Here is a 12,420-nt window from a genome sequence, read left to right on the forward strand (position 1 = left end):
TTTTTCCAACTTTTATCCGATTAATTGACAACAAAACCTCTGTAAATGTCCAATTAAAATGTTACCATCACACGCCATTGCATGGGAGAGAGGGAGACTAGTAGAGAGTCGTTGTATTTGTTCCCAAGGACAGGAAAAGAGAAGGTTTAGAGCATCCAACCTTTCGCTCCATCTTTCAAAAATAACACCTGGAATTGCAAGCTTATCACCTATAATTTCTTGAGGAATAACCATCACATGGGTAACCCCATCTTGTTGACCATGTAAGATGTATAAGAGTTCCATGTTATCTTCTCTGTCGAATCCAGTAGTCCGGCTTTAGGAAGGGAACGAGGGATCTTGTGATCGTGAGTTGGAGAGAAAGTAATGGCAGATATCATACCTGCATAAAAGCAATAGAGAGTAAGATACTCAATTCTTCCTTGTTATCTTGTGATCATGATGTTATCTTGGATAACGATACGCATGGAAATTCAGGGCATTGAGGAGATCTGTTATCTTACTTTGCATGCAAAATAAAACAGAAAAAGTCAGCCTTCCAACCTTCTTTGTTTCCTTGAAGTTTTGAGTGCTTCTCAAAATCCCAACCAGGACGACGTAAGTCAAAACACTCTAGTGGATTTGTTATAAGCAGCAAAGATCTCACACGTGAACCAGGGATGCGGGTTGAAATTTTATTAGACTTGAAATGCTATAAACCCTACGTAAAGAGACTAGCTCCAACATACTAAATCGTTTATGATAACGGCAAAAACAATCGAGCAACCAACCACGGACATTCTGAAATTCTGGTGGTGGAGTATAATCAAAATCACCAAATGCTGATTTCTTTCAACAATAGAAGGTAAAAAGTAATGTACGAATTCAAAAGAAAATTTCAAGGGGAAATAGAATGGACCTTTAACACAAGGAAATTAAGAGTCTTCAAAAAAGAATGTTAACCTTACTTGTTCCCCCCATAATTGCAATTGAAAATGCTAAGGGATATGCAGATGACAGAGTTACTATGAACCATTTCTAAGATGTGTGATTAGCTTGGACTCCACAACTATCTAGCTCAAAAGATAAGATTTTCTCGCACTCTTATGCTACACAGGTGTTGAAGAGCATCGAGCACGAGCTATGACACTTTTCTTGAGTTTTGGCTTCGTTGAACCTCCCTCTTTTGAGTTCGTTAAAGGGAGCTAAAATAAAATGGGAATAAATGATAATAAACTAAACTCGAAATTAAGGCTCCATTTATTTCGTGAAAAATAAATGATTTTAAAAATATTTTTCTCAAAATGATCACTTTTATTTTTTACAAAAACTAATGAACATAAATTATTTTCATCGTTTATGCAAATACTTAGATATAAATTTATATCGGTAATAAAAATATTTTCCATTGACCGTTTATTTTCATCATGTGGAAGGAGGAGCACAAAGCAGCGGTCTGGTGATATTCCTGCAGTAGTTCCGTGATTTGCTTGTGTTCATGTGGATGGAAGGACGAGCTAACAGCGGCACGGTGGTTCGGTCTCGTGGTGGGCCTCTCGCGTAGGAGTCCAGGCGAGCAGATTTCTATTTCGTTTAACTCTCGGATCTTGGGTTTCGGCTTGCATATTGCCAATGTTCTTTGCATGCTACTTTTGTTGGTTTGCTTGATATCCTAGAGCTGTCGGATGAGTGAAATTGAGAGAGGAAGAGAGTTCGGTGGGGTCGTCACGAAATGAGAACGAAGAAGAGGAAGAAGAAAAGAAGAAGAGGAAGAGGAGATGGTGGCTTGAAGGTTCCTATGCCACATGGGGAGGGAGGTGTCGTCCATGAAAGAAGAGAGAGGGGTGAGGTGCAATTTTCGCTCGGTCGGGTTCCAATTTCACATATTTTTTAACTCTATGGGGTCCAAATTATACCGTAGTGTATCCTCAAAAATATCATTTTTACTACGGACTTGAGATCAATAAGTACTAATCCACTCATAACTTAAGTTGGTGGAAAAATCGGGTCGTTCTTGTACATGTCTTGTTTAAATATTTATCAATTGGAATCATATTTACATTAACCTTACTTTGATTTTTTTTTTATATATAGATAGAGTAGTTATGAATAGATAGTGCTTTTATATAAAACAAATAAACTTTTCTCCCTTTCACCTGCTTTTGGATGAATTTTTTCTAATGAACAAAAGGAATTAAAAAAAATAAAATTCATATTTTTTTTATTTCTTCGGATTAAAAATATGAATACACAAAAAAAAATCGAAATGGTTATATTTTATATAAAATTATTGTTTTATTTTAATTTTAATATACTACTTAACTATACCATTCTATTAGTTATAACAAACTATAATATTAGTTATATTAGGGCTATACGAACTCGAACTGTAGACCTTCTTGGTAAAACAGATCAAACTTATTATTATTAAAATGATTCGAACTACTTCAAAGACTCAACATGCCTCTCTTTTTTCTTTTTTCTTTTTAGTTTGCATTGGGATAATATCAATTAGTCGACTATCTTTTTTCTTGCCGATAAGGAGATGGCTCCTTGCTTTGAATCATGATTTTGGTTTCAACTCGGAAGCATTACCAGAGCGTTTCAAAGAAGGGTTATTTTGATGTGGGTGTGCTTTTTGCCAAGATTAACCTAGATAAGGAGATTTTTAGGAGATTTTTTTATCCCATTAATTTATCATAATCAGTAGGGAGATTTCATCCATTGTCCGCTATTTCCGATATTTGACGTACCACAAAAATGAAATTAGGAATATCGAATCTATATCAAAGAAAGTTTGAAGTTTTGAAGTCAGGGTATGCATTGTTATTTTACACATTGTGGTTAGTAATGTTGGTAAATTAATTTAAGATAAGGAAAGAGAGGGATTCAAACTACGCCTTGCACCACTCGGCCAACTCTCCCGCAGAGGCTATGATGATCATACCCTACAAAAAGGGCACATAGTTCAGTGAATGATGGCGGACATCATAATTCATCTTCATCAAAGTTATAATATGGAGGAAATCTATGGGGCAATTGGCTTCCCATAGAGGATATCTCTGATCCTAAACCCTCTTCATTGTGGCCGAGGCCCACAGGCCAGAACCATTTCTACCAAGGCTTCGGTTGGATCGTCTTGCTAGTTTAAGCATCTTCGCGCACATAGTTACAAACAAAAAAGGACGTCGGCGGCAATAGTCAGGTGGATCGCCACCGCTTTGATAGGACGCAGTGTCTTAAAAATGTCCAATGCTGCAAGAAGGATAGATGTGGCGGCTTATGGCTTCGTGCAAGGCGTCGTTGAAATCATGGAGATAAAATTGTCAATGTTCCTGCTTCGTTTCGTTTCGTTTCGAAGGAGAAGGCTCGCTTCGTATTGCAAGATTCGGTGGTTTCGCCACGAAAATTTGCCTTGGATTATGCTGTGGGCAGAGCTCTCGGCCATGAATTTCACTTCCCAGGTTTCTATGAGTCCTGCCACCAAAACAGCTTTGAAAAAAAGGACGCCTCTTTGAAAGAATGATTGATGATGACCTCAGCATTTTGGGAACCTCTTGGATAGCTGAGCACATTTTGGCGTTCGCCAAGTAGTTCCCAAAGAACAGCGGCTTCATGGTGTCTTAGTCCATAATGCGCGGGCAATTCAGCCTTGATAATCAACTTCTCCAGAACAAGTGCTTCCTCAAGAAGAAACTTAATCAGTGCGAGCAGATGTTTCGACCGAAAGCAATCAGCTCCAAAGCTGATTATCTCAACTCTCTTGAGATGTTTCGCCAAGCACTCAAAGTTCCCCTTCCTTGAGCACAAAAAATCTCCTTCCTCAAAGTTAAAATCGTCTTTGGATTCATGTAGCTCAAACTGCACATGAATACCCCATGTAAGAAATTTTGCACTAGATGTGGGTCCACAAGGATTAAAAAAAAAAATTCAACGGCTCACTAAAATATCAAACAAACAACCTTCATTTGCCCACCGTAAATGCTAGTTAGTTTTACTTTGTATCGAGTCTTGATCAATTTGAGCTCTTAAAGTCGTCCACACAATAAAATATCTTCTCTTTCTAGGTGCTCATTGCTACCCTATTAGTTCAAGATCCAAACCTACATGGCAGCCAAAGAACCTCCAGTAAAACACTGCAGTTACTTTAGCTGCACAGATGTCATGTAGACTGACCGAAGTTACAGGCAATTTTCAATTGCTAAAACTAGTAAGTGTTTGAAGTTGATCATCTGCATGTGCTTCTAAAGCTTTAACTCACTGTTTAAAAATTTGTGCAAAAGAAAATTCAGCACAAGAAGCGAGATGAAAGTATCATAGCAAAGGAACAAACCAGCACGTTGCTGCGGGCAGCCAGGCGTATGACTAATTTTTCAAGGCACGGTGAACTTCGTAGCAGGTGTGCTATCCCAGGAAGTTCCCAATGATGAACTGGTGCAAGTAGTGTCAAATTCTGACATTTTGACAATGGAGATGGCACTCCTCCCATCTCCCAAAGGGACAGAATCTAAGAACATTGAGCAAGCAACATAGAAAATTTTGACTATACTTTCTTTTCCTTTTTCCTGTTATGAGATGAATGAAGACTAACAAAAATTAAAGTCCATCCAAATACCTTATACCCTGACTCTGTCTCCAACGACTACGAGTTCACAATGATACATCTTGATGGAAGACTAGAATGCCACGGAGAGCTGTAGTTGCTCAACCGGGGCAACAAACAGCACTACAACAGTGCTAATCACCAACCACATTCAACACGAGCAAGTCTTATAGAGGTAAAAATACTGAGCTCGTACCTGCAAACATGGACAGCAGATGGCGATTGTGGGAACTCCACGCAGCTTCTCATAGAGTCCCTTGAAAACGTCACAGGGCATCCTCCTCACAGGAGACTCGAGAAAATATAACTTGGCTTCAACCAAAGATGATACATCCTCAAGTATAAGCATGGAACTATTAGGCCAATACCCTGATACCCGCAGCGACAGCAAATGCGGAGCCCAGAGTTTCTCCATGTTCGAGTACTCCACAATATCGTGGCGGAAGAATACCAACTCTTTCACACTCGTTGAATCTATTCTAATGTTCTTCAACCCCCCCGCCATACTCCAACTCGAGGGACTCTAAAACAGGGCTTCCCCTGAGAATTCCTTCCAAAATATCATCACTCAACTCAGCGTATTTTATAGACAAGACCTTAAGACAAGGCCACCTGATATTAGTACCCGACGAAAAACAGCAGAAACGGACTTCCAGACTTACCAACCAACTCAAGCAACACACGAACCGAGGCAGTGTGTACGAGAATAGCGGATCGCTCAGCCACAGGCAGAGATCCTCCACGCGGCGCGCCTCCGCGAAGCGGAGCCAGAAGTCAACCTTTTTGGGGAGTTGGCCACGTCGCACTCGAAGCCGATGACGTGGAACCTCTTCACCGTCGGGGAGGTGCTCTGGAGCAGGACGCTGTCGACAAGGGACGACAGGTCCGATAGTTTAAGGGGCTCGTGGTCTCTATTGAAGACGAGGTGCGCTGTGCTGGTCCAAATGGACTGCCAGCGCTTGGAGAGGACGCTGGTCTTGACGACGTCCTCGAGCGGCAGAAATGAGAAGATGTGGTGGATCACGGCGTCCGGCAAGGCGCTGATGAGATCCCTAGGGCTCAAAGGAGGAGGAGGAGGATCTCGGTTTCCTTCGGTGCGATTGGGCCTGTCGCCGCCGTGGACGGAGGTCTCCGCCATGGGATTGAAATCCTAGGGTTTCCGCGGATTTTCCCGCTGATTCGAAGGATTTTACTTTTTCCCGTCTTTTTACATGACGACGTAGCAGGACGAAGGTGAAGGATAATCAAGTAATTTTCCTTTGCTCCATTAAACAAGAAAAATTAAAAAAATAGAATGAAAATTAGATGGCCGCGAATGTGAAAAATGAATTGGAAGGACAAAAACTAAATTTAAGCTTAGTGAAAAAAGGGTGTTAATTAATCTATACTAATTATGTATAACTCGTTCTGTATGTATTTCATTCATCAAGCACTATGACAAATTTCCTACATTCCTACATCCATTACTCTCTATGCCTTGTCAACCCCGCCATCGACATCGACATCGCCATACTTGTCACTCACCCCTCTCTACATCCGAACATACTCTAGAGTCACGCCACCTCCAACAGGCCGGGAATTTTCAACGTGATGTGTTTACACGGCGCCCAAATGAGCGTGCTCGGTTGAAGCTTAATCAATACCTTGTCATCAACAAATGGGACATGTTTAAACGCATATAATAAGTACGTCGTCGCTTATTGAACCTTCCAATGCCTTTATTACATTCGTAGACACGTCAACACTTGCTTGGATTGATACCACATGTTGTAGATACATTTTTTGGTACGTGTAATAAATGTCGAAGCACATTTTTTGTTTGTGTGTGTGACAAGTAATATCTTAAATGCGTTAAGCATGTCGTAGTGTCTAAGATGCTTAATAAACTTGTCGTATTGGGGCTTTTATTTGAAGTTAGTTGTTTGCTTCTAGATTGGGTTTGTTTCTAAGATCCCAGCCGGGCGGATATGAATCGTAGAAATCATTTCCCATAAATTGAAGAGAGAGAGAACTTGTGTCGAATCCATTTTTGACTCACCTAAACTCGACGAGGCTCACCTATTTGATAGGTCTATATAGGACAGACGATGGCTGTTAAATCTAGCAACAAAAACTTCAAGATGGTAAGTAAATCTTTTTCCCTACAGAAAAATCCAAAGATTGGGACCTAGAAGACCCACCATTGGGACTTCGGCAAAAAATGAAGAACAAGAACAAGAAAAAAACCCAATGGAGGATCTTCTAGGGCGCCCAATATTTTGATTGACTTAAGCACAATCACCAAGTCATCCAATAAGGCGAAGTGAAAAGCACAAGGTGGTGGACGTTTATGATATACCCTTCAAATAAAAAACTGCATCATCCTCCTCGGGAACTTCAAAATCTCTGGTGCCCTGAAGAAGAAGCGACCATTAGCGTAAACGGGTGAAAAGAGAAACCATTTGCTGTATCTGCATTATTGCGGAAGACAAGGAAATGTTCATAATCAGGCAAATCATATACAACTAAACATGATACGCATAAGTGGACAAGAAACCCACCCTTGAATTATGAAGTATCGGACACGATGCGCACTGAAATCCACCGGCCAGTTTGAAGATCATACGTATGAACTAGACCATCCTGAAGGCAAAGACTGTTACAAAGAGTAGACAATTTTACGATATAGACTGTTAGAAAGAGTAGACAATTTTACGATATATATTCATTCTAAATGTAAAATTGGCATGATACCCGACCACCTATACCAAGATGTCGACCTAAAGGTTCAACATCAAAGTAGATGCGCCGGTTGGTACCTTCAGATGATTGTCACAACCCATATAGTCAATAGAGGGGACAAAAGAAAGTCACTTCAATGATTGAGAAAACAATAATGCTAGCAAAAGCAATTACTTGAGAGAAAAAACTGAGTCTTGGGAAAGGTATATTAGCCAGAAATATTCTACTTTCTTATCCAATGACCCAAAATTTCATTCAAAATATGTTATTCAGTTAGATGGAAACAGGAGCTTTGCTATCATTAGAAAACAATTGTCAATTGTGGACAACATCAACAACCTTGCGAACATCCCAGCACATAATAAAAGGGTCCTACAAGAAATCTAAGAAGAGACCTTGTCAGATACAGATGTGCCTAAAGTAAATAATACATAAAGAATGTTTACCATGATTCCTCAAATTTTAGTCCATCGCAAAACACTACAGTGGTTTTCGCACAAATTGAGAACTTAGACTGTGTTTGATCACGGGATAAAGACAGAATTGAGATGAAAATGTTTGTGCATTCATTTGGAGAGTGATTAGATATAAGAATTAGATATGTTCCCCTATCTTGTCCGGCATCACCAATTAACACACATCCCATGTTAGCAAGTGCCTGGTTACTTGTTAGGTCACTGTGTCCGGAAAGAACAGGGCGGGATCATGCACTAACTCACCCTCCCCCAATCCCCCACTTTCAATGAACCCCCCTCTTCCCTTTTCCTCTTTCGCCACAATCCCCACCCCCAATTCAAACCAAAGCCATTCCCTTCCACCTAAAAGAAAAGTTTTCCACGTTTATCTTGTCCTTTGTTGTTCTTCTGGCTCAATATTTGGGTATATCCAATCTGATAGACTTTGCATATGCCAAAGACGACACCTTAAACATTCAAGCAGGTTCAAGACATGAAAATAGGATATCTTTCCATGATTATCACTATTAGTAGCATCTTAAACAAATTTGCATATCCTAGAGGCAACAAACGAATGCAATCCCTCATCATCACAAGGTAATTGCCCCAACTTTTATCTGATTAATAGATAACAAAAACTCTGAAAATGTCCAAATAAAATGCTCCCATCACACTCCATTGCACAAGAGAGAGAGAGAGAGAGAGAGAATGGTAGAGAGTCATTATATATATTTCCAAGAAAAAAAAAGAGAAGGTTTAGAGCATTATACCTTTCGTCCTCGAGTATACAAGTAGTTTCCATCTTTCCAGAATAACACCTGAAATTGCAAGCTTATCACCCTATAATTTCTTGAGAAATAACCATCACATCAGGGAAATCCAATCATCCGGCACTTACCTGGGTAACCCCACCTTGTTGACCATGTAAAATGCATAAGAGTTCCATGCTATCTTCTCCGTAGATTGCAGTCTGGTCATTGGAGAGAAAGCAATGGCAGATATGATACCTGCACAAAAGCAATAGAGAGTAAGATACCCAATTCTTTCCTTTTATCTTGTGATCGCAATATTATCTTGAATCATTATAAAATTAACAAGGAAATCCAAGGCACTTAGGAGATCTGCTATTTTCCTTTGCATGCATCGTATATCAGCCCCATTGCAAAATAAAACAGAAAAAGTCAGCCTTACAATCCAAAGTAATTCTTTGAAGTTGAAACACTCAATTTTTCTCCACTGCAGTTCCTCTAAATCCTATTTTATTTAACTTGTTTGACAAACATACAAAAATAGCTAATTCAGGACAAGCACAACAACGCACCTGTTTGACCTTCTTTGTTTCCTTGGAAGTGTTTGAGTGCTTCTCAAATTCTTTACCAGGGCGATGTCCATCAAACACTCTTATGGATTCATTATATCCAGAAAGTTCCTACGCATGAACAAAGGATGTAGGTTGAAACTTTTATAGACTTAAAATGCAATAGACCTTATGTAAAGAGAAAAAGTAAATCATTTATGATAACCGCAAAAACCACTAAGCAACCAAACACCGACATTCCGAAATTCGGTTAGCAGAGCATAACATACATCACCAAATACTGATTTCTTTCAACAATAGAAGGTAAAGTAATGTACGATTTCCTACGAAAATTTCGAGGCGAATTAGAGTGGACTGTTGACATGAGGGAATTTAAGAGTCTTCAAAATGGAATGTTAACCTTACTCATTCCCCGCAGGATTAAATGTAATTGAAAATGCAGCTGTAATTTCATCCACAGCATCAAAAGCCCTGTATGTGCAACGTAGCTGAAATGTCAAGTCCACAAGTCAATAAAATTTCCTTGTTTCTTTTCAAGACAATTAAAAACGAAGCTGGATTCGGAAGATTGTAAAGGAGAAGCTAAGGGGTATGCAGACAACAGAGTTGCTATAAAGCATGTTTAAGATGTGCGATAAGCTCGGGGTCTACAACTTCAGTGTACCTGAAACAATTATACGGCCTCCATAAAGTCTCCCTGGAGTTCTTGAATAAACTAAACTTAACAATTCTGACCTGTCAAGTAGTAGCATCCCTGGCATGAATCGGATGATCACGAGAAATTGAAGCAAATACACAGCTAACTGAGTCTGAAACATGAAAATCTTCAATCAATTCTAGCTGTGGCTAATTACCGGAGGAGAAATAACTATAGCTGAAAAAAAAAAAAAACATGATACAGTAAAAAGAAAAGAGTGAAATTTTACGAGACTACCTGTAGCAGACATATGGATACCAACAGAAATCATAAACCGATTCCCCTTCTGTGACAACAAGATTCGCTGGAAAAGAATCTGCAACCACATAGACACAGACCACTCATTATCTCAATTTGCGAATGATTGGTTATAGATATCACTGGCAAATAGTCTCAAGAGTCCTAAAGCTAACATCTTTCAAGCTATTTAAATACACAGAAACAAACACACACTCTACGTGACTACAAAATGCCTTGAGGACCTGTACCTTGATCAACATCAGAAGAACTTGCATTTGCGCAATCATCACCCCCGTGGTCTGGTCTAATCATGACACAGAGCAATTAAAGTACCACCAACAGCGCAACATCTCGTGAATGAACAAACATAAAAAGGACCAGAAAAATCAGCAAGCGCCACCATTGTCCCAAAACAAACTTACAACTTGAACACACAAAGGGTATTGTCCTCTGAGCTACTGTGAAAGCAAGTCCCATCCGGTGACTCAACGACAGCCCAAAAAGAAGAGGCAATCATCGCCCCAAAAGCCACCCCACTACTCATAACTCAGGATTATATTTTTCCTGAGGGTACTAAATACATTGAGACTGACCAGTATTTTATTCGTCAACATATTTATAGTGGTGCAATCAAATTTTCTTTCCATCTTCAGTGGATTAACTAGCTGGTATTTTCATTAAAGCATATCCACCTGGCCGTTCCGATGAAGTGGAGTGAAGTGCTGATTAAGCAAGCAAGCAAAGTACAATGGCGAAAACACTGAGGCGCAGAATAGAAATTGACGGAGAAACATCAGCGGAGGAAAAGAGACATCCTAAATGTCCTTAAACGTTTTAAAGTGTTTCAAATTAATGGATAACGATGGCATTGTTGGCTCTATAAATTGTGGCCTCCATCATGCTTGTGTTCTATCACAGTTCTTCTTTTCCGTTACCACATAATGTCTTCGACCTCTTCTTACGTTTCTGATGTTACCACCTTCCGCAATGAGTTCCGCATCCTTTGCAAAGAACTCATCATCTCTCGTCCAAATTCCACTCGCGCTTACACGGTGATTGTTTCAAAGCGGCGAACCAACACATCTTCCACCACATCATCCTTTTCGAGTGGATTCGCATCACGCGGACGCAATTCAACCCGAGTATGCCTCATAAAAGCGTACAAAATACCGAGCTCGTACCTGCAAATACCAACCGCTAATAGAGCTAATGGCGATTGCAGGAACTCCGCGCAGCTTCTAATCGAGTCCCTTGAAAAAGTCGAAGAGCATGCTATTGTCACTGCACGCAACAAAATCTGACTTGGCTTTCACCAAAGAAGGTATATCGTCAAGTCTGAACTCATAATCATGAAACCAACACCCTCGTATCCGCAGTGACAAAAAAATGTGGGGGCCCAAAGTTTCTCCATCATAGAGATCGCGCGGGGGACGAGTACCAACGCTTTTTTCACAATCGTTGACCGACTCTAGTATATTGTTGTTCACGCCCCTGCACAAGTACAACTCGAGGGACTCTGAAACAGGACTTCCCCTGACAATTTCCTCCCAGGTATCATCACACACCTCCACAAATTCTATCAACAAGACCTTAAGACAAGGCCACCTAATAGTAGCACCCAACGAAAAACAGCATTCTCTGACTTCTAGGCGTCCCAACCGACTTAGGCAATACAAGAACTGCGGCAGTGCATAGCCGGAGATCCTCCACACGGCACCCCACCGCAAACCGTAGCCGGAGGTCGAGCTTAGGACAGTTGGCCTCTTCGCACTCGAAGCCGACGATGTGGAATTTCTTCGCCGTGGGGCGAGGTGCACTGGCTCAGGACGCTGTCCATGAGGGGGCGGGAAGTCCAAGGGTTTACGAGGCCTGTCTCCGTTGAAGATGTTGGGTTTATGGGTGGGTGGACCGCCCATGTGGGCTAACACATCCCATTACTCGTCATGGATAACTATCGTTTTTAAATGTGATGTCTAATCACGTTCTTTTATCGCCTAACATAATAAGAACATCATCTTTCTCTAAGAAGAAATTACGTGTGTCGTTCTCATTGTGAAGACAAAGAAGAAAAAAAAGAAAAACAACGACGTCTCTCTATGAACGTCAAATCGGTGGACTCTTTCTTTACATCGGGAACACTTAATCTGTGAAATAAGAAAGTATGTTCGTAATCATAATATACCTTTTCGATCAGTGATTCAAGACTTCTTGAGCATGTTAATTCCCCAATCCATACTTATAGAATTAGGGATTGGTTCCCGTCATTGGTATCAGAGCATCTTGTTCCTATTTCCTGATCGAGCGAATTTTTGTGGTCGAATTAGTGTGAAAAACCCGTTTTACGAACCTACTATTCCTAGATCAGTTCGTGACTTTTTGTACAATAAAAGTATTTTTGAACATATAA

The 12,420-nt window shown here is 40.3% G+C and overlaps 2 pseudogenes; both read right to left on the reverse strand.

The window, feature by feature from the left end:
- Nucleotides 1–3,447: 3,447 nt before the first annotated feature.
- Nucleotides 3,448–5,720, reverse strand: LOC125314075 (annotated as a pseudogene).
- Nucleotides 5,721–6,909: 1,189 nt separating this feature from the next.
- Nucleotides 6,910–10,557, reverse strand: LOC115733817 (annotated as a pseudogene).
- Between the last annotated feature and the right edge of the window lie 1,863 nt (nt 10,558–12,420).

This window comes from Rhodamnia argentea, chromosome 3 (assembly GCF_020921035.1).
Source record: "Rhodamnia argentea isolate NSW1041297 chromosome 3, ASM2092103v1, whole genome shotgun sequence".
Taxonomy (NCBI): domain Eukaryota; kingdom Viridiplantae; phylum Streptophyta; class Magnoliopsida; order Myrtales; family Myrtaceae; genus Rhodamnia; species Rhodamnia argentea.